The 23730-nt window shown below is 50.7% G+C and overlaps 1 protein-coding gene across 6 annotated transcripts in view; it reads right to left on the bottom strand.

The window, feature by feature from the left end:
• PXDN (peroxidasin) overlaps positions 1–23730 on the bottom strand; it is an 87719-nt gene that overhangs the window by 60978 nt on the left and 3011 nt on the right. Inside the window, exon 1 of one of the 6 annotated variants that reach the window (XM_070236805.1) lies at positions 5779–5907. The exons of the other annotated variants lie outside the window; for them this stretch is intronic. The gene's annotated coding sequence lies outside the window, so the exon portion shown is untranslated. Of the gene's footprint in view, positions 1–5778; positions 5908–23730 lie in introns of those variants that run through there. 6 annotated transcript variants of the gene reach the window in all.

Below are 23730 nucleotides of genomic sequence, written 5' to 3'. Positions count from 1 at the left end.
CCAGCCTGGGGCTCATTAGCAACGAAACAAGCCTTAGCCCACCCTCTGGGAGATGGAGCTTTTACTGACACTGAGGCACAGGCAGAAGTGCTCACCAGACCCTCGTAAAGATCAGGAACATGGGTGTAGGAAACAGCATCCCAAAAAGAGGTTCGGCGACTGATTTTGTGTGGATGTTCCCTGCCCCTCACTGGAAGCCAACAGCACGATTTTAATGAATGATTCAATAGAAACAGTGACACAAATTTCATCCTGTTTATCTTGGCTCATCCTTCCGGCCTCCAGAGGTCTTTCTGGACCCTGATTTGCATTCCAGGATTCGCTAGTCCTCTCTGGCGTGTGTTGCCTAGGCGTGTAATGGGCATGCACTCCCCCATCTTTATCCAAGGTACTGAAACTTTAAAAACCAGAAACAAAAATGCAGCTCAGGAAAAGAAAAAGCAGCATATGACGATGAAAAGTGTGAGTCTGGGTCCCAGGCCTGGCTGCAAGCCAGGGACCTTCCAAGGGGACCAGGGAAGATTCCGGAACCTCCACTTGCACCCACCAGACAGGGCCAGCAGCCCTGCTGGTCTGCTGCACCGGGTCCTTGACATGATATCTCTACATACGGACAGTGGACAGCACAGGCTTCACTAGTAAGAGAGACCATCCTTCCGGAATGCACAGGGTGACTGCACATCCTTGTCCGTGTGACCCCAGGAGACAGCCCTTAACCACATAATTATTAACAACCGCTTTTACTTTCAAGAATGGAGCCATCAGACCTGAGAGTCCCAGCCGCCCGGTTCTGGCCCTTCGCACCACGGCATGAGGTGGCCCACCGACAACCATGAAGCAGATGAGCGCACGCGGGGTCAGCAGTCCAAATACTGGAGGTCAGCGCCTCTCCAGCCACCTGCAGCAAAGGACCTGTTTGCTGGGTTTGCTTTATCCCCCCAACTCCATCGTGGACTGATGCTTTTGTAAAATACAGTAAAAATGTTCTTGGATGTCACAGCAAGGTCACATTGCTATGAAAGCTCCCTTGTTATCTCACTACTGACCAGTAACAAAGCCGCCTGAACACTGGCACCAAGGCGCAGACCCAACTCTGAGCGTTGCTTCTTCAGGTGACATGCATGGGAACCAGTGAACAGGTGGGTCACTTCCTGGTTAAGGAGCCTCGAGGTGCAAAATGAGGAAGAGCCTCCAGTGGGAACTGTGCTCCCACCTTGGCTCTGCTGGTCATCCCAGGGAGAGAGGAGGAGAGGCGGCGATGAGCCCTTTGCTGAGCATCACCTAGTTGACTTCTCTCATGGGCCCTCTGAGGAGTCAGGGCACTGACAGGGTCCCTACATGATCAAGGGAGGAGTGAGCAGTGAAACCTGGGCCCGTGTGAACCAAGGCTAAAATGAGGCGGTTCTGGATCACAAGAGAGCCTGTTTCCAATGGCACAGCTCGGAGCTCTCCGCTGCGGCCACTTTCATCCAGAATCCCAGACTCCAGAGGCCAAAGGGACTCAAGAGACACAAGGGTGCCTGGGAGACAATTTGCCAAATGTTGTATTTTTTGTCGTCTCTCCCTCTGGAATTTAAGCACCATGACACCTGGGCCCTCTCTGGGCTCACAGGCATGGGGTCTGCGCATAGTGGGGTCTCCATCAATTAGGCTGAATGGAAGGACTGTCGCCCAGAACAACTCAGGAAGGGCCTCGTGCAGGCGCCGGCTGGAAGCTGCTGAGCCTTCTGCACCACCGGCTCCCACTTGTGCAGGATCAAGAACTGAAACTCGGCTCTGAGGTCCTTCCCACAGGGGCTTCAGCTTGTAACCGTTTCTCTGAGCACAGGGCTTGAGAAAGGGGGTGTTACAGGTCGGGGAGACTCAGCTCCATGGCCCTCCCGGTGGCTGCCTCGTCCGAAGTTCTGCTGGACGCTCAACCGGCTCCGTCTAACTCACCGCCCGAAGGCGGGATGCTGAATTGCTGAAGTAAGTCAACTCTTCAAATTTATCTTCTGATAAGGCCTTTAAAATTCACGTCAATGAAAATAGTGAGCAATGGATGTAAATAAAGAGGAGGGCAAAAAAAGCACCATTTTTTTCCTCCAATACACACCTTAAAAACAACTGACAGGATGATACAAAGCACAGGACAGAAAACTTTGCTTCAAAAGGAAATTGAGTTTTGGAAATAAATCGAGGTGTTGACACATTCAAAGGAAGAAGATACATAAATGTTTTTATTTTGGTTTTAGGTCTTGGGTTTTTTTTTATGAACAAGTATAAAAGGGAAGTGGTGGTATTTAAATACTGATATTTAAATACTCTCAGTGACAGACAGGGCCCAGTCCTGCGGCAGGGACCTCTCCCTGAGCCGGATCCACCCTGCTGGCTCCAGGCAGCCCCACCCTGCTGGCTGCCGGCGTCGCCACGCAGGGACATCTCCTGGTGCCCTGCCCTCAGTCGGATAAGCTGCTGCTCTCAGCAGTCTCCGAGCGCATTCTTTATCACAGCTGTCACATAGCTTAGAAAGAGAAGCAAGGAGCTTGGAACGTTGAGACCTGAGCTCAAACCCGCAGAGAGGGGCACGGGCTCCCCAGGGGGCTCAGGAGGTCCTGAGGAAGAGCGAACCTGTCCGCCCCCCAGAAACGTCGCCCATTCCTGACAGCCAGGGTAATTCTGGAGTTGGAGGCTTCAGAAACAGCCCTCAGATGGAAAACGTTCAAGAAGATGGGTTTCTCCCTTCCCAAACTTTCCTGGAGCGTCGGGGACACTGTTCACGTTGGAATGACCCACTGGTCAGCCCTGCGTCTGCGCTCGCTATTCAGGCGCGTACTGAGATCTCTGTGCTGCGTTCACCGGGCCCCCAGGCCCCAGTCCAGAGCACGTTCCTCCCTCCCGGGACCCCCAGGGCAGCCCCCTATAGGAAGGCCCACCCCGTCGGCACTCCACCCTGCCACTGGTGCTGAGCAGCTGCTGTGAGAGGAGAGAAGGCACCTGCGTCCTCCAGAGTGGGACCGTCTGCTACACCTTCCAGAACCTTCCCCGCCTCCCCAGCACCAGCAAACAGTGCCCCTCCTAGAGCAGGTGCAGCCAGCCTGTTCCCCACAAGGCCAGGCGGGAAGACTTCCGGCTCCGACCTACACGGTCACTGTGGTGTCTACGGCTTCTGCTCGTCTGTCATTGTGGTCAAGCATCTACAGACGGTGCTGGAACCACAGGCACGCCGCTCCAGGAAACTCTGTTCATGGCACAAAGTGTGAAATTCAAAAACTTACAATGTCAGGAAATATTACTCTTCTTCTGATTTTTTGGGGAATATTTAAAAATGTAAAACGCACAGCTCACAGTCTAGACAAAACCAGGCGACAGCCGCATCTGGCCTCAGCCCAGAGTCTGGCCTAGGGTGCAGTGAGGGAGCCCCCAGGGGCTGGCCCGGGGCTGTGTCTCACCTGGTCTACCCTAGGAGATCAGCCTATTTCTAGGCTTTATGTTTCAGGAGTATTGTTTTTCAGGCCACATGCAAACGCAATTAATTAACACAAAGCCCTCCTTCTGCCTTACAAAGGAACAATATAAAGCTATTAGTTCATGCATAGTGTCTCCCCTGGGAAGATATCCCAATCTTTTCTATGGGTGTTTAAAAAATGAAATCAGGAGGCTGGCCTGGTGCGTAGTGGTTCAGTTTGCGCACTCCGCTACGGCCGCCCAGGGTTCATCGGCTCGGATCTGGGCATGAACCTACACACTGCTCATCACGCTGTGGAGGCATCCCACATGTAGACTGGAGGAAGATGGGTACAGATGTTAGCTGAGGGCCAGTCTTCCTCAAGCAAAAAGAGGATTGGTGGTGGATTTTAGGTCAGGGCTAATGTTCCTCAAAAAAAATAAAAATAAAATAAATGAAATCAGTATCTTTTCTGCTTCCCAGACAAAAAAGTGGCCAGAATTGTGACTATTGATTTTTCCCAAGGCCATTTTATTCTGTCTCAGAAAGCCCCCAGCGCAGGGTTACACCAAGGACAGCAGTGTCATTAGAGGGAAAAGGCCCCTCTCCCACCTTCTAAGCCAACAAGAGGCAGGCAAGACCCCTGCACGAAAGACATGACATGCATGCTTTCCAACTACGCGTGTCAGTGAAAACATGAGCAGACTGACATCGTTCTCATCAGAAACAGCCAAGAAAACACCGAATGGATGGAAGAACGCTCCCCCCAGGACCATGCCAGCACCATCCCAGGCCTGGACAAAGGAGCTCTCGCTTCTGCTGAACCTTGTGCAAGCCGTCTTCCTGTTATGGAAACAGGACACAGGTGCAGATCAGTGAGTGCACCGTCTGAGGGGAAGAACACGCCGTGGTGGATGGTGGGCGCCTTCTGTGACATCACAGGACTCCCTGGTGGGTCTACCAGTCCCGGGCTGAGGCTGGCTTCCAGCTCCAGCCTGTGGAAGCCAAACAGGCTGAGGTATAAACAGCGGGGGGTGAGGAGACAGGACCTGCCCGGGCACGGAGCCATGCGGGAGAGCAGACACCGGGGCGCTGCACTCAGACCCGAGCAGGCCACGGCGAGCCTCATACCCATTCCAACTGCCGCCTCTCTGCATAACCAACTCCCGTGGCTGAAAGCCTGCCGTCTCAGGACTCATCCACAGAAAGAGAAAGAACCTAAGTATGTGGAGACACACAGACATGTGTCCTCCAGGCAGAGTGGAGCCCTTTTCCAACTGCTCTGAGTAAGTCTGTCAGTTTTCTAGCTCGGCAGCAGGTTGGGGGAATGTTGCCCTGAGGAAGCAGCAGACAGGTCGGGGTTCAAATCCTTCCTCGGCACTTCCCTGGCTGTGTGACCCTGGACAAATGCCGTGACCTCTCTGAGCCTCTGTTCGCTCATCTACAGTGATACAGTGATAACGTCACCTGTCTCACAGGATCGCTGTGAAGACTACAGGAAATTAGATGAGCAGAGCAAGGAACTGACTAGTGACAGAGGGATCAGAGCGTGGAGGCAATGTGCAGGCGGGGGGCATACCCTCTGTCTGGAAGGATCCCTCTACAAGGAAGCGGGGGTCACCCTCTCAAAGAGACAGGCCACCTCCCGCTCACACGGCATGGCGCTCCTTCATCTCACACTCAGTGGAAAGGTTCAGAGAAGTGAGCAGATTGACCTGAAACCACACAGCCCAACAGGGGCAGCTGAGGAGGGGACGTGGGCCTCGTCCCCCAGGCCGGGCCTCTGTCCTCCGCTGGCTGCGTCCCTAAGACTTCTTCCGTGGGCCCCTCACCCAGCGTGATCTGAGAACAGTCAGAGTGGCGCTCAGCGTTCCCAGCTTTAACTTGGCTCAGATGCATGTACTGGTGGGAAGACTAATGTGATCTTAATATAGCCACTTCCCTTGAAACGCTCGTGCCATGCCAGATTTCATGTCCAAAAACACGGCCATGCGAGAGTTCCCCGAGGCCTCACAGCAGCTGAGGCGACGGTGGGGAAGGGAAGGGTGCGTGGCGTGAATTCTTGTCCCCGAACAACAGGTTAATACCCAGCTGGCCAGCGGGAAGTCTGACAGGCGCAGATTCCACGCTGTCTGCCCCTATTCAAGGCCCCTTTGTTCTCAGAGCAGACGCCTGCCTGTGGATCGCTCAAATGCTTCTTGCCCGGGGCAATCTGATTCAACCAGGCTCAGCGGCTTTTCCGACTGGTAACCATATTACCAGGAAACAATGGGTTCTACACACAAACGGGAAAGACACCCTTGAATCTCTGTAAATTCCCACTGGAAATAAACTTGCTGGAATACACTCACCTATTTACTCAATGGGTGAAAGGCTGAGAATCAGGTCGCCAAACTGTTGATGTGGGAAAATTCTTATTTTAGCAGAGTCTTTGCAGAGGGAGTTACAGAATTAGAACTGGACGAACGGGTCAGTGGGGACCAGCAGGCACGCAGAAGCACTTTGACGGCTGGTGGGAAGTCTCAGGGAGCGAGTCAGGCTGACAACGCTGGAAACCAAAGATCCCTCAGTCTGAACATTACAAAAAAAGAGGACGACCAGAGGCCACGTGTGTCCCGACACAGGCAATGGAGCGCAGGACGCCACCTATGCAGCCGACCGGCCAGGAGAGACGCCAGAGCTGACCCTCCTCCAGAGGTCACGACCAGCCACAGGACACACGGGCAGAGAAGAAGTCACTCAAATCCAGAGCATGGAAAATCCTACAAGACGCGCAACCTGTGATCTTTGTTAACAAATAAAATAAAACATGGAGAACAGCAGATTTAAAAGTCCTAAATAACAAGCCAACTAAATGCCGTGTGTAGATGGTCTTTGAATCCTGACTCAAAAAAACCAACTATTTATAGCCCCCCCACATATACATATGTGTGCACACCTACACACACACACACACACACACACACACACACACACACTTGAGAATCGGGGAAGGTGAAACACTGATGGGATATCATATGATAATGTTAAGATGTTAATTTTTTAGATGCAGTATTGTGGTTATTTTTTGAAGGTGTTCTTATCTGTTAGAGATACATCCTGAAGTATTTATGGTTGAAACAAAAAATAAGACTATAAAACTGAACAACAAATATTTAGTTACAAGCAATATATTTCTCTTGTTTAAAGTGAAAAAAAAACCTAGACTACCAGCTTGGCAGCAATATCAACATTCAAAGTTAACACCATGTGTCTGTTTATCCATGTGTTCACCCATTACTTTATTTTCAATCAGATGCCCTTTTATAAAACACTTTTCTCTCTAACTCTCCAGGCGAGCAGACCCCTCTTTCTTCCTCAGTCCCTTCCCTGTACACACGCGTGTGCGCACACAGCTTCTAGGCTCTAACAGTATCACGTCTTGAGCTGCCTCACAATCACCCCTTCTGCGGCTGACACTGCCGCCCACACACAGCGATGCACCTTGCTATCTGCAAATGAACTCCCCGATCTGAAGCTAGCCCGCCATTTCTCTCCTCACAGCATTCAAGGGCTTCCTCCTGCACAGCTTCAGCTCCTCCGCCTGAATTTCAAGGCCCTCCTCCCAATCTCAGAGATCCTTCCAGAACACCCCACAGCCAGCGACATTCCCCACATGCATCCGTGGCTTCCCAATGTGTCTGATTCTGATTATATAACCCCCACAGCTAGTAGGCGGTTCTGGCACACGTGACGAATCAAAATTAACTCATCCTTCAAAGTCCAAATTAAACAGCCACGGTCCTGTTCGTAAACACCTCTCAGATTGCCCTGAATAGAAAAATCCCTTTCTCTCATGTCCTCCCAAACGAAGTGTCTCTCTTCAGAGGAGTAGTCTGTCTAGCAGTCCAGTGACGGTGAAAACACCAACCTCCCCTATTGGACACACGTTCTCCAAAGGCCTAGTCCCACCTGTGACCTCAGAGCCGGACGGCTACCAATCAGTGACCGCCCGAGTGACACGTGGTGCATTAAGCAATGGTATGATGAACAGCTAATCTCGCCCCTGAAATGGTCCAAACCCTTTTCCCTAAAACAAAACACAACTTGGTAAAACAAAAAGATTGACACCTCAAACTTACCCAATGCTATGTGTCAACCATGTCTTCTGTTTGCCGTAGGAAAAAACACACCCTCTAGAGAGGCAAGGGTCTAACTCGCCCATGGTCCACAGGGCAAGCACTGACTCACTCTGCTCCACGATCAGAGATGCCGCCTCAAGGATGTCCGTCACTGTCCTGGCCGTTCTCCTCAGGTTCTTTGTGAGCCCCAGAATTCCACAAACCTTTCTCCAGACTCCCAACCAGCAAGACTCTTAAAATATAGCTGATTGTAAAGATTACACCTCAACATGATCTTTCTTGACATAAGAATCTGAATTATTGGAAACTGCCTGAGATGAGATTTCTGATTTCTGATTTTTTTCAAACTTAAGAAAAGAAAAGTCTAAAACCATAGACTTTCCCCATTGCAGACACACTAAGTAACTAAGACACCTTTCTGCTTTCTCTGAATGGGTCAGAGTGATAAGCAAAGCACCGAGAATGGAGAAACGTGTGACTGTATCACGGAAGTCAGCTTGAGAACAAACGTGAGGTGGTGGACACAGACGCCACGGTAACATTTCACAATCTGAGAGAAGAAATACAACATCATGAGTGAGCATTGTAAGTGCCCACAGCAGCTACGTCACAAAACGAGCAAAGATGACAGAAAAGGCCACGACAAGCGAGTGTGAAGCGTCATCTCGGGTCTCACGGGCTGCCTCCCTGGGGGGGACGTCTTTATTACGGTGGCTGTGAGGACGTCTCACGGTGTACCCGTGCGTCAGAACTGACCAAACGAACACTCTCAGTTAGAGCGGAACATTTTACGTCATTAGCAAAAGTCAACCACAGCACAGAGGCGAACCTACCTTAGGGGTCACGGACCTCAGGCCTGTGGAAGAGAGTGGAAACCTGGCTCGGAAGCGTCTGGAACGGCTGAGCTGGGGCCCGAAGCCCAAGGTCTACTGGACTATCTACAGTGTCATCTACCTGCTGATGGACCGGACTCAGCTAGCAGCTGCTCCACAACTGCTCTCCTACACCTACCCTCCTGACCTCCTCCTCTAGCCCACTGCCCTAACCTGCCACCCGAACCTGCTAACCACGGCCCTAACCTGCCACCCGAACCTGCTAACCACGGCCCTAACCTGCCACCCGAACCTGCTAACCACGGCCCTAACCTGCCACCCGAACCTGCTAACCACGGCCCTAACCTGCCACCCGAACCTGCTAACCACGGCCCTAACCTACCACCCGAACCTGCTAAACACGGCCCTAACCTGCCACCCGAACCTGCTAACCACGGCCCTAACCTGCCACCCGAACCTGCTAACCACGGCCCTAACCTGCCACCCGAACCTGCTAACCACGGCCCTAACCTACCACCCGAACCTGCTAACCACGGCCCTAACCTGCCACCCGAACCTGCTAACCACGGCCCTAACCTGCCACCCGAACCTGCTAACCACGGCCCTAACCTGCCACCAGAACCTGCTAACCACCGCCCTAACCTGCCACCCGAACCTGCTAACCACCGCCCTAATCTACCACCCGAACCTGCTAACCACGGCCCTAACCTACCACCCGAACCTGCTAACCACTGCTACATCACCACCAACCCACTGTGTGAGCAACTACCTAACCTCTTACACTAACCTATGGCACTAACCTTTTCCACTTTATTTTGTTTGCTTTGTTTTTAAATCAGTAGAAGAAACTGGGTCCCAGAAGCTGCAGTGATCCACGCAGCAGCGCGTTTGTGCGTTTGTCTTTTTTCCTCTTTGCTTAAACAGGTTTGTTACCACGCTGCTGATGCACTGTATTTGCATGAAATTCTGCACCATGCATGCTAACTGTAGTCAAGCTCCCCCCTCATCCCAGGGAGAAAAACCTACTCTGGAGGATAATTTTCACTGAAATTGAACCAAATTTCATTAAGTGGACTGTGACAATATTATAAATGACATGAAAAATAACATTTTAACATTGGCCATCAACTTAAGGAAATGGTTTGCCTATAGAGATTTTTGTCATTTTTAATATATTCTACCCTCAGAATTAAAGCATAACGAACAAGAAAAAACCTGAGTCCTAATATTTGAAAACTAACAAAGGTAGAGTAGATGCAAACAGTGCAGAACTTCGTAGGACCAACGAGCTAAGAGTCTATACACGAATCTTCAGCACCACCCAGCCCGGTGCCCACCCTGCCCAGGAGCCCTGGGCCTGCTCCCTTGGGAGTCACTCTAGTTTTGTCCGTAATTCTAACAAACCCAAGGGAAGTGAAAGGCGGGAATTGGGGAAGGTGAGGTCACCCAGGTGACAACTAACCTTGGTGGACGTCTGCCAACACTGGGGACAGCGACAGACATAGAGGCCAAGGGGACCCAGAAGGAGGCGATGCCTGGAGCCCGTGGGAACAGAGGTGAGAACACCACATGCCACGTCTGTGAGGCGAGGCCCATCGTCCTGTGTCCGGGTGACGGACACCAGGACAGACGCCAGGATAGACTTCGAACAGCGCAGGCGGGTGCACGTGTGCCGGCCACTCCCTCTCGAGGCCTCTCCCTGCAGGTTCCCCCTCTCCCTCCCGGCTCTCGGCTCTTCCTCTCCTGTACCAGGTCGGTTAACGCAAGTACACACTGGCTCACTTCCGCAGCATCCGCTCGATCCACAGGAATGTCTGTGATGGATCACAACGCCCCTCGATGAAGCTGCCCTGTGCGTGGCTTGCTGGGGCGCACGTAGGAAACACAACACCGCGAGATGCCCGCGAAGGCACTGCTGTAGCGGTCGAGCTCCACAGCCCGGAGGCATCAGGGCCCCAAGAACCCGGGCAGCAGCTGATGCGGCCTCCGCTCCTCCTGGGCACAGGAGCCCGGCCTCCCTTCTCACCTCAGTGGCCCCAGCTATGCGTGAGCCCAGAGAAGTCAGCGACCTATCTCTATCCCCTGGAGCCCCAAACCTGCGGGAGACCCTCCCAGAGGAAGGGCTAGCACATGGGACATGTGAGGGGTCGCCCGGGGCAAGAGCGGGTTCGCCTTAAAGCAGCAGGCTCGCAGGCCCAGGATGCAGGACCACAGGGCACTCTGAGCTGCACAGGTCCCCGCCTCAGTGAGTGTGCACGGGAGGGGCCATTCGGACAGATGCTGTACCCAGGGGAGTTCTCGCCCCACACTGTATGCGCCCAGAACCACTCTGCCAGCGTGCACCCTTACACAGACCCTTCTTCCTCCAGGGTTGGTGGACCTCGGGCAAAAGGGGTCACTGAGCCCACGCACGCGCAGGCACACGCTCCAGAAGGAAGGGCACCTGGCGGGGGCTGCAGTGCTCCGAGTGTGGCCAGGGCTCCCCGCTGGACGACACGACCCACTTGGGGGGACATGTCCCCAACCTTGCAGCAGGGGCTCGGTTCCCCATCTGGAAAGTGGGGCTAACAGCAGGAGCTCAGTGACTCATGACGATGATCCTGTCCACAGAAAATGACCACCCTGGGGGTGAGCAGGGGAGACACGCCCAGGGACGAGCTGACGGCAGTAACAAGGTCTCCTCAGCCGCCAACCTGATCTCAGATGGAGGAAAACGCACGGAGAAAGAAACAGGTGTGGGGGAGAGACGGCGGGGGGCCTATACACGAGGACATGGAGTGTCTCATTATGGAAAGCAAATCAGTGAGGCAGGAATGGTACACAGACGCACACGAAAAGGCAAAGTTTCTATGCCCCAGGATTACAGCTGCAAAATTAACCATAGTTTGCTTTTTCCTTAAAGCACTTTAAAAATCTTGGAGGGGCCACCCCAGTGGCAATGGTTAAGTCTGCGTGCTCTGCTTGGCAGCCCGGTTCACGGGTTCGATCTGGGTGCAGACCCACACCACCCATCAAGCCACGCTGTGGCGGGACCCACATGTAGAGTGGAAGAAGGCTGGCACAGATGTTACTAGCTCAGGGCGAATCTTCCTCGGCAAGAAAAAAAAATCTCAAATGAACAGTCTTGCTTATGTCATAATAAATCCCTAAAAGACAGGGTTTTTTCTTTCCTTTTTTTATGTTTTAAAATAAACTAATCGAGTTGTTTTCTAAACAATTTCTAGACAAGAAATAAAAACTCATTCAACAACATGCAGTCCTGAAAAGGAGCAGAGGCAGCTGTGGACTCCGGCCCCTCTCGGAGGGTCTCTCTCCCGGGCCAGGCGTGCTTTCACAGGTGTCCAGGTGCCCAGCTCCAACCGCCTTCCCACGCGTGTCTGCTCTCTGCTTCCTCGGAGCTCTGCGCCACTGACGCGGGCTCTGGCTCCTCTCGAAGCCACAGCCTGACGGTTTTAGCCTCCACTGCTGGCTGTTTGTCCCTTAGTATTTTCTAGTTCCAGCGCCCCTGGGAGACATCTGTCCAGGCCAAGTCTGACCACAAGCAACTGGCTAGCACATGGACTGGCTGTCCTTGGTCAGGTGCCCACCCAGATCCAGGCAGCTGACCAGGAGGACTAGGGTCACGTGACACTCAACAAGGACACTGCAACAGTCAGGGTTCTCCCAAGGAACAGAACCACAAGGACATGACATGTATGTGTGTGTGTATATATATAGAGAGAGAGAAAGATTTATTTTAAAGAGACATTTACTGTGGAGGCTTGGCACGTCCAAAATTTGCAGAGAGCTGGTGGGCTGGAGACCCAAGAAAGAGCAGCTATCTGCGTCCAAAGTCCATCTGCTGGCAGAAGTCCTTCCACCTCAGGAGATCCCAGTCTTTTTCTCCTGAGCCCTTCAACTGATTGGATGAGGCCCACCCATGTTGTGGAGGGAAATCTGCTTTTTCTCAAAAGCTACTGACTTAAATGTTAATCTCATCTAAAAAAATGCCTTCACAGAAACCTCTAGAATAATGTTTGACCAAATATCTAGGTACTGTGGCCCAATCAAGTTGACACAAAAAATTGACCATCACAGACACCCAGGCATCCTGGGATATAACCTACTTGTTACAACAATTATAATTTAAACAATTCAACAGGTTAATTATAGTTGTTCCTACAGAGAGAGACAGAACTTGCTCTTTGAGTTCAGCAAAATAAACAGACAAATCATGTTATCCCACTGGGCACTCAGCCAGGACTGAGCCAACTGGCCGGCAGAAGGTCACATACCCTCAGCACAAACCAAGCCCAAGACAGAACCAATTTCAGGCTTTACCAAAATATACTGAGTTTTGCTTGTTGCTTTTCTAAAAGGCTCAAATCAGGCTAACTGTGTTTGAATTGCCTCCACTGAGGAAACGGATCACAAAATGGAATCAACAAATATTGATAACAAATAGTTACTCTCTATCCAGAGGCTCTGAGAGCGTCTAATCTGGGGGGCTTCCTACAGACACAGAACTCAGGAAGTTTTTAGGAAGACAAGAAAAGCAACCCAAGTTAATTACTGAATGAGAAAACATTTTTAGAGTGTTCAGCGAAATAGTTTCATCAATCAGAAAATATCACAGGTCAAAAGCGGTACGGGACAGACGAGAAACCCCGAAAGGAGCTGATAAGAGATGGTTTGAGGTGAAGCGTCAGGATCCTTCTGAGGGAAAAAAACGGAGCCCTGTAAAGAGAATAAAAATAAACCTTAGCCAAGGCAGTTCCTCCTGGCGGTCTACGTGGACCTCTTCATTTTAAATAAGGTTATCCCACGTTACCAGCCTAACCTGCCTACTTGCAACTCCTTGGCCGCGATGCCGGAGCAGTCATCTTACTTTGCACTGAGTTTTTGGTGGTCTCACCGGGCTTCTCCAGTGAGAAAATGAGAAGCCCTAAGGCAACCCCCACGGTATGGAATGAGCTGGTTCATCTCCAGCATCCAGATGCTAGCGAAGCAGGATCTTGGAAGAATTGAAAAAAATAATCACTCAAATCATTTTCTTTTGGGCTTCATTCTCTTAGGAACTGCCTGAAAAGGGCTGCTAGACACAGAACTCAGAGAATCCTCAGAGAAATAAGAAGTTTCTCTGAGACTAACGAAAACAACGAAGAAGTTGGATTTAAAGCCAGTGAATTTTGAACTTAGGAAAAAGGGGGCTTAGGTATACAGACAGAGTTCTTTCCACAGCTATCTCCTTTTCCAGAACCCTCTAGCTAGGCTTCCAACCCCACTCCTAACCCATCAGAGGGTAGGACGGGGCAGGGACAGGGCTGTGTTAGGATAGCGGTGCACTGCCTACACAACTGGGTGTGCCTCACAGCCTGGCCCCTCCTGGACAGTGAGCCCCCAGCAGCAGGGTCTGTGTGTCTTAGCACCAGCACTTGACACCTAACAAGGATTCCAGAAATGAAGGAGGGAGGGAGAGAGTGATGGAGAAAGGGATGTGCAGTTGGGCAGACAGATGGATGAAAGAATGAATAGATGGAGGGGTAGCTGAATGGGTGGGTGGATGCATGGATGGATGAATGGATGGAAAGATGCATGGGTGGGTGGATGGAAGAAAGGACAGATGGATGAATGGGTGGATGGACGGATGGGTGGATGGATGGATGGGGGGGTTGGATGGATGGGTGGGTACATGTGGGGATGGATGGATGGATAGGTGGGTGGATGGATGGATGGGTGGGGGGATGAATGGATGGATAGGTGGGGGAATGGATGGATGGATGGATTAGGTAGATGGATGGGTGATTGCACAGATGGATGGGTGGGTGGTTATGGATTGAAGGGTGGATGGATAGAAAGATAGGTGAGTGAATAGATGCATGAGTGCGTGGTTATGGACCAAAGGGTGAATGGGTGATGGATAGGGTGGCACAGGCACTGACCGAAGAAAATTACACAACAAAAAAACACGCACAAGGAAACAAATGCTCAAGATTAATATTTAGCCACCTGTTGCCATGCCAATACAAACATCCCACATGTCTGAATAAGTAACAATGATGACTAATGGTATCCACTTTTAATCACTATTTTTAAAAGTTAAAGTCCTGCTCAGCTGGTGATAGACTTTTAGAAATATTGTGTGACTCCAGGAAGCGACAAGGCTAATCTAGGTTCTCTTTCCCCAAAGGAAGCTGTGAGGAAGAAGAGAAGCACATGTTTAGCAAGAACTTCAGATAAGTTACAGCCTCATTCCACTGATGGAACCCACTCTCACATCTGTCTGCTATCATGCCTCCTTCCACGACATTTCTGAGTAAAGAAATTCCTGCCTGAGAGCTGTAATAGTCTTATTCTTCCCCAAAAAGGGAGAAAATATTAATCTTACAGCTCCAATCACTGCAAAAGCAAAATTTTCTCATCTCTACCAGTGTCGGCTTTATATTTATTTAGAGTAACTGTGAATTTTCAGTTTTATTGTCCTTAATTCTTAGCAAATAATTAACATTAGATCTATGCCGAACTGGCATCTTAGGAAGTTGAGAAGGGAGGAAGCTCACATTACGGGATATTTCCTGGGTCCTAGGACTGCAGAAGGCCCCCTGCAGGAGCTGTCCTCAGGAGGGAAAATTAGATGCTCCCTGAACATTTGCGTTTGGTCTGTCAGAGAAAAATGCATATTTACAATGCCCTGAAAACCTGCTTAATGGTATTTCCTAGCAGTAGTTCCTGGCATCACTGGTATCTGCCTCCATTAAAACCAGCACACAAAATAACGAAAGTCATACCCAGGAGCTCAGGGCCTGCACTCCACCAAGAGGAACACAGCGCCCATCACAAGCACCCCGTTTCCCCGGGCCTGATAAGGGAGAGCGCCCCCTCCTCTGGCCTCCTCCGGCACAGCCCCTTGTTTGAATTTGCATGGCCCAATAAATCCATTCTTCGAGGATACAATAAAAGCTTCCGTTGTAAAAGCATCTTCCCCACAGGCTCCGGGTCAGAACACTCACATAGATGCCCTTCGTTATTCCTCAGGAGCTGCCCACAGATGGGGAAACTGAGGCCTCGAGGGCTGGAAAAACTTACCCCAGGGTGCTCTAAAATAATCCAAAAAATATACACAATGGCATTTGGAAAGTTATTGTTTATACTAGCAGAAAAGTGGAAACAGAGAAATGACCCATAATAAGAATCCACTTAAACAAATTTGGCAATTCCAAACGAAATTAAATACTATGTGGCTTTAGCAATGATGGTGCAGACAACTATTGCCTAGACACATGGCCGCAACGTGTCACTAGAACTAAAAATGTGCACCATGCGCTACAGAGCAGGACGTAAAGCACGACCCAATGTCTGGAAATAGATGATAGATAGACTGATCCATAGATAAATAGATAATATGTAGATAAATAGATCCTTAGATGGATAGATAGATCCATAGAAAGACAGATAGACAGATAGATAGATAGACGTAGCTAGATAGATGATAGAGATAGACAGGTACATAAATACATAGAGATAGATGACAGATGATCCGTAGAAGCTAGATAAATGCAGACAGATGATAGAGATGGAGATAGAGCTGTAGATGTAGACAGACACATGGACATACAATATTTCTGTGTACATAAGCACTCATTTAAATGTTTGTTCATGTGTGTATCTGAGGGACAAGCCCAACTTGTTAACACTTTCCGCTAATGAAAGGAATGTAATTTTTTTGTGTGTCTATATTTTCACATTTTTCTACCATGACCACGCACAAGTTGCATAAAAATATTTTAAAAATATGTTGTAAAAGAAAACTAAACAAGATGGTGCAATTCAGTGGGTAAGCGGGCAGGTTGCACAACCTCCCTCCAGGGGGGCTCAGGGGGAGTGGCTGACTTCATCCGTCCTGTGCCCACCCAGCTCCACGCCTGCGAGAGGTGAATGACGACAAAGAGCTGAGGGGCCTATGACAGAAGGCAGGGGGGCAAGTTTCCAAAGACCTTCAAAATTATACACAACTTGAGAATTACGGGAAGTAAACAGGAAGAACCGGGATCCTCCGGCCAGCAGGCAGGAGCGCGCACGCTCACAGGACGCGTCCATCCCCGGCATGCAGGCGGCAGGAGATGCACAGTCTACCTCCTGAGCAAGAAACTCAGAAACACAGCTGATTCCTGGCTCCTGGAAGCTAACGATCCAACCTGAGGATTAAGGATTCCTCGTGGTTTTTCTCCTTCCAGCCCCTCACCACTTCTCCCCTTATTTCTGTAATTATCCAGGGCTGACGTCATGTCAAACCCAAATTGGTCTCGTCCCTTGGAGAAAAGTCTTTAGTTGAGCAACCTGCTTACGAGAAATGTGGCTGTGACCTGTGGGTTATAGTCACTGAGGCCACTCGACACTTGCCACAGAAAATCACATCCGGCAACTCTCTACAGAATATAAATAATCCGCCTTTAATCCCCAAATAATAAACAACAAAATTCTTCTTGTTGAAAAGAGAGGAAGTTTTTAACCTGCATTTTTCCGTGATGGAATTTGCTACAGCCCACAGCAGGAGTTAAACTAAACTAAGCAGGGTCGGGTGGTGAAACCCAGTCGGTCACAGACACAGAAACAGTGGGAGCACAGCCTGGTGGCTGCCTAGCCAATCTCTGTGGAAAAGCATGAGAGCACAGAGCTGCTCCCTGCCCATGCCCGGCAGCGCCCTGTGGAGGAGTGCGCAGACACGGAAACAACCTGTGAAGGGAAGCTGAAGACAGAGTCCAGCACGGCATAAACTGACAAGATGCTAACAACTCACTTCCTCTTCCTGGGCACGCACAAATCAACGTTCCCCAGGGCCCCTGCTCCCAGGCTGGGACATGTGGCCAGCGCAACGTGAACAGCAGTGAGGCATCCCATTCACGCTCCCTTGCTCCCCTTGCGTGACAGCTTGGAGGGCCAGGGACTGGCAGCAGAGCCCCCGGATGGACAGATCCTGAGTCCCTGAGTCACTGTGAGAGCAAACATTTTCTTAGGTAGTAAATATTTTGACTTGTCACAATGACCCAGCTCTGCCTTTGTGGTTAGAAGGCGGCCACGGAGAAAAGACAATGAAGGGCTGGCACGTCCCAATGCACTCAGTCCACAAACAGGCAGCTATCCCACTGGCCATGGTCTGCTGACCCCTGGCTGCAAGCAGAGCCTCTGACGACAGCTGCCCAACCGCGGACATCCGCCCAGGGCCCTGTGAGCGAGGGGGACGCGCTGTCTTCATCCACGGAGACTCTGCGACCGCTCCTCACAGCAGCTGAAGCCCGATTACGCTGACGAGCACACAGGCATTCCAAAGGCAGGTGGGGACAGCAGCAGGGTTGCAGAGCTCTTAACTTTTTTTAACTGCAGACTTGGGCATGTGAACTCAGTCATTGTTTTACTCTAATTGTTACTTACTTTTTAACACACCTCTTTGCAGAAGAATTTAAAGGTTTTCTTGAAAAAGTGAATGAGGACTTCCACTTTTGAACACGATAGAATAAGAGTGCCGGACTTACCGTCCTGTCTGGAACAACCAAAAAGCTGATAAAATACACGAAACAACTGTTTTCGAGATGTTGTACATCAGTGAACAATGGACACAATCCCTGAGAGGTGAAAACGAACGAGGTGACCACACGTCCGCCCCATGGCTGCCTAGGAGAGAAGACGACGATGACGCTGCGCATCTGGGGAGACCAAGGCAACGAACTCACAGGACAGAGACAAGACACCCGGATGCTCCAGCGAGAGAGGACGGAGGGAGAGAGAGAGAGAGAACCCCAGGGATCTGCAGAGTGTGGAGGACTCAGCTGAGCACTGAGAAGGGCATGCGTGTGGGCAAACCAGGAGAAGAGCAAATGAAATCTAAGGTAGAAGAAAGGAAACAACAAAGATCAAAGCAGAAATCAAGAGAACGACGAAACAGAAAAATCAATGAATCCAAAAGTGGAGTTTCTGCAAAGATTAATAAAACTGATAAACCTCTAGGCAGACCGATCAGGGGAAAAAAAGAGACCGACAGGCGTTTCTAATTTCAGGAACAAGAGACTCTCACCCCAGATTCTCAGACATTAAGAGGATAATGAGGAACAGCTTTATGATGGCCAGTCCAACTTGTGTGACACGGACAGTCTCCCTGGGAGACACAGTCTTCCAAAGCTCTCAGAAAGAAAGAACCCTGAACGGCCCTTTATTTGTTGAAGAAATTGTAGCTTAAATCCTTCCCACAAAGACAACCAACCCCAAGCCCAGGAGGCTTCCCTGGGAAGTTCCACCCGATGTTTAGGGAAGAACTAAAACCAAGTCTACCCACACTCTCAAAAAACTGAAAAGGAAGGAGTGCTCAACTCATTCCATGAGGCAAGATTTACCCTGATAAGCCAAAGCCAGACAAAGACATTCCAGGAAAGGAGAACAAAGGCCGACAGCCCCCCTGAACACAGCCAGGTCATCTCCAACCAGGCAGAAGGGCGGAGGGAGGGCTGCCAAGGACCAGAGGAGAATTCGTGGGCAGGGAGGTTCATTATCTTGATTGTGGCGATGCTTTCACAGGAACAGACATATGTCAAAACTCACCAAAGCGTGCACGTTATATATGTGCACTTTCTTAACGTCAATTATGTCTCAATAAGGCTTTTTTTAAGTGAAAATTCATCTGGACAAAGGTCAAATGAGGGAATAGTCACTGGTTAAGCTTCTACTTCAGACCTGACTCCAGAACAAAAGACGAGATGATCCTGCAGGCTGCCCCGGGAGCCTCTGAGCTCAGCAGCTCCATTCCCAAGAGTGGGTGCCGAGCGAAGAAACCGCCAGCCGCAGCCACTGTGGGCCCTCCTCCTGGCCGAGCTCTCTGAAGGGCTGGGCGTCCAGCCGGGACCCCTCTCTTCAATGAGCTGAAGATCCCGTGGGCAATCAGATTTGGAACAAAACCGCTTTCTTAAAAAAAAGAAGTCTGAAGTAAACCCTAAAGGAGAAGGAAAGGAGTCCCCTGGGGACCTACAGAGGAGGGTCTGACCACCCTTTATCCAGGATCTTTGGGTAAAGTTCTTGGGGGATCAGCGTCTCCCAGATTTCCATCCCTAAGAAGGCAGAGAAACAGGACAGAGGCAACAGTGTCCAGAACAGAGAAACTGTCACAACAAATTAACAAAGATAACCGACCTCATAGCCAAGCCGGGGAAGGTGGACCCTGAGAACTAACCCACGAAACAACTAGCATATGCTCACTCAACTAGCATATGCTCACTCAACTGGCATATGCTCACTCAGCTTTCTTGCTAGTTTCGATCTCAGGATTTGTCTATCTTGATTGCGGACTTCTGGCATCTGAAGACAAACCACGTGACCAGGGAAGAAAAAGTACAATTTCTATTTTCCAAAATTAACTTCGAGACAAAAAGACTATAAATCATTGGAACTATCCATTTAGAAAGATTTTACGCCACCAACGACATTACTTTAAACACCTGAAAAGCATTCCCTCCCCCACTGAAATCATCAGGCTGTTTCGTCCAGGTGGATACGCAGCACTCAGAGCATAACAATTCTACAGTCCCGTCCAGATCCCAGGGAGCCACTGGCCTCACCGAGAGATGGGAGTAACACAAAATGTCCTGATTGACTATTTAAGCATCAAATACAGTAAACTTTAACTGCTTTTCAATTGAATTCACCAAAAAATGCACTTTTAAATAAATTGCATTTTCTTTGTGCCCCAAAAGCATATGAAACCGTCAAGATTAAAATGCTCAGTAAACCCAGACACTGAAGAGAGCTTATGTGTTGGGTGCTGAAGACGAGCGACCCAAAGAAGCTCTCGCAGTCCACATAGTAAGGAGGAGAGGAGGAGGACCCAGGTCCCCGACTCCCAGCCCTGGGTTCTGACTGTGGAGCTCTGCGGGGGGCCCCCCTGGACCCCACATGGTCACCATTGGCATCTATGTCGTCTCTTCAAGTGCACAAGAAGAAGCCTGGCATCTCCAATCAGAAAGATAAAAAACATACTTTGCCAGTGAGACTCAGCATACTGCATGTTGACTTCCAACTTTTACCTAGTTTTCAAACTGATGAAGAGATCAGCGCTGCAGACTGGAATTTTGTCACTGTTTTTGTTGACATCTTTAACGTTAAACCTTTAATCAGTGCAGTGGACAGTTCTCGTCTAGTCTGCCCAACAGCCACTTTAACAAAAACGCCCTGTTCCTTCCTCTGGGCAAAGGGCGTGGCCTGCTTCCAGCCCACGAGTTGGGCACAGCAGGTTCCATCCACTGCTCCAGAGGTAGGCGGGGCCCAGGCCTTGGGGCAAGACCTCCCACTCCGCCCCCCTCCCTGCCCCACCCCATGTGCTTGAGACCAGGCAGGTGGTCCTTTCAGTCAAGTTCCAGAACTTGTGCTTCTGCACCAAGAAAGAGTCATTCACTCTCTTTCCGTTGCACTGAGCGCCATTAGAAGGGAAGCCGACAGCTGTCAGTCATCACTGTGTAGAGAAACTGAGTCACAGGCTGAGTGGAGAAGGAGCCCAGTGCCTCATGATGGTGGCATTTGGACCGTGGATGAAGCCACGCTCAAGGCAGAAGCTGTCTGATGGGCTTTCCCATGATGACTATTCCCTGGACTCATTAAAACACGAAGGAGGCAGGGAGTTCCTCCAACAGCTGAACTTCAACTCAATTCCCAACAAGAGGAGCGTTTTCCAGGCACAGCTTTCAAATACAAGTTCACATTTTCAAATGGTGACCGGGTTATAACTAAGCCCAGAACCCACTCCTGATGGAGACGTCACACTCAGAGCTCTCCGCTATCCACAAGACAGCTCTCCAGGCTTATTTGGGACACCGAAGTTTCCTCCTCTAAACACAGCACGCGGTGCAGTCAGAGCTCAGGAACAGACCCCCGTCTGCACGGGACCCTGCAGAGCAGCTGTGAGTGGGAGGAAATATCTGGTGCATCACCATTTGGGAAAGATAAATGACCAATACCTAAATATTTAAAAAGTAGCCGGAGCTAGTCCTGACGGCCTAGTGGTTAAAGTTCCGTGCTCACTCACAGCTTCGGTGGCCCAGGTTGGCTTCCTGGTCTCAGAGCCAGACCACCCGTCTGTCAGTTGCCATGCTGTGGTGGTGGCTCACACAAAAGAACTAGAACGTCTGACAACTGGGATATACAACCATGTACTGGGGTTTTGGGGAGGAAAAAAAAAAAGAGGAAGATTGGCAAAAAAAAAAAAATAAAGTTACTTCCCACACACTCCATGTAATTAATAAATATTTTTGAAAAGAAGGCTTCCTATGACAGTTTTCAAATGCATTTGAGCTGCGACAATAAAGATTTCATCGTAACAGGGAATTTACAAATATAGTAATTTGTTTTATGGAAGCCAAAGGCTCCGCCTTGGAGCCTGCTGTCCCCATCGCGGCACGCACTAGTGCTCTGCAGAGCCCAGAGGAGCCAGGATGCAGCCTTCATGTCCACCGACCTTGTGAATCTCCCACCCCAGAAGAGGCCAGCCTTCCCAGGAGCTGAGGGTGTCCCCAGAGGGTCAGGAGGGAGGGAACTTCCTGTGAGCCAGAGGGAGAGTGGGGAAAGTGCCAGGGGAGAGAGCCGGGCCTCCCAGCATGCAGCTGCCCTCCTCAGCCCAACCCCACCTCCTGGCCAGGGGAACGGTTTCTACCTCAATCCACCTTGAACGAGGAGACCTCATCTCTGTGCAAAGGGAAGCTCGTGGGAAATTAGATTCTCCTGATAGCCAAGGCTGGGGAGCTCCAACAGAGGCTGGTGAACAGGCAGAAGCTGTGACTCAGGGCTAGTGTCCCAGGGACCAAAGGAAACAGTGAAATGGCCTGAAGATTCTCCCTCCACCTATGTGTCAGGATCTCAGAGAGGCCTGTGGGGGTCCTGCAGGAAGGCGGGGACCAGATCCATGAAGTGGCAACACTGGGATCTTCTTCCCATGTGGACAGGGGCCGGACAACAGGCATCCACTGGCCCAGACCACCAAAAGTGCATGGTGCCCAGAGCACGCTGTGCCCACACAGCCTGGTGCACAAGACGCTCCCGACTGGACCAGGAACTCCATGAGGCAGGTACCAGACCAGGCACAGACCCAGGCACACAGCGGGTCATCAGAAAGTTGAGGAGTGGGGGAACGGCTGTCTGCCAGGTGGACCCTGTACCTTGGGGAGAATTCAACCAAGTGTGCCCCCTGAGGAGGCTCTCCCTAGCCCCCTGCCTAGTCCACAGGGGCCAGTCCACAGTTCCTCCAGGGTCCCCCCAGGACACATCCCCAGGCTCCCTGCAGAGCCAGGGTTTCCTGTCACGTGGACGGCACTCCGGGGTTAACTCTGGGGCTGTGGAGTGGTCTGGACTGGAAGACGGATGTCAGTGATGAAGAGCTGATGATTCCCATGACCTCACGGCGGAGGCTACAGGGAATGGAAGGTGTCGCAGAGGAGGAGGTGTGGAGGGAGCAGGCCCACAGGCCAGAGCCCAGAGCCCTGGGCCTGTGGCCAAAAGGCTGGGGTTGAGAGGAGGGCAGGAAGGGGGCCAAGGAAAAACGTCAGCCTTCATCTTTTAATACTAGCCTTTCAACTATCACAGTGACAGACGTCTATCATGGCAATGAATAGAGTGTAATGCTCAAAAATTAAACAAGCATTTCTACAAGAACTTCTGAGAGGAACTGAATACTCCACCCAGTGGTGAAGGGGCTTCTACAGGGGCTGCAGAGAAGCTGCAGAGCCGCCAGACCACAGGGCGCCGGCTGCCAGCTGCCGTCTGTTCTAGGACACCACTTTGCACTTTCCAGTTGGTGTGACTCAAGGGTCAAACGGAACCTGAATCACAAGGTGGCCTCAGACGTTATTTTCTGAAGCCCCAACCACGAATCAACACAATCCACTATGAGGCCCAGCTGGCACACACTGCTGGAACGCCGTGCGGCACACACTGCTGGAACGCCGCGCAGCACACACTGCTGGAACGCCGCACGGCACACACTGCTGGAACGCCGCGCGGCACACACTGCTGGAACGCCGGGCGGCACACACTGCTGGAACGCCGTGCGACACACACTGCTGGAACATTGTGCGGAGAAGTCTGACATTTCCCAGTGATTGAGAGTCAATCTTGGGTGGGGGGGGGGTTGCAGTTCTTGAAAGCAAAGGGATGATGCGATGGTTGGATGGCCCAAGTAACTTTGGGGGCCAGGCTCTTTATCTATCTTCATATCTCTTAAGTCCTCAATTTCTACCAAATAATTTCTTAAAAAAAAAAAAAATCATACGCCTGAGGGCAGAGACCTGGGAGAAAAGCTGGAAGCGAAAACTAAGTATTTCTGTGTGAGTGGAATTTGTAATAT

Source organism: Equus caballus, chromosome 15 (genome assembly GCF_041296265.1).
Source record: "Equus caballus isolate H_3958 breed thoroughbred chromosome 15, TB-T2T, whole genome shotgun sequence".
Classification (NCBI taxonomy): Eukaryota; Metazoa; Chordata; class Mammalia; order Perissodactyla; family Equidae; genus Equus; species Equus caballus.
This window is presented reverse-complemented; position numbering and strand designations above follow the sequence as displayed.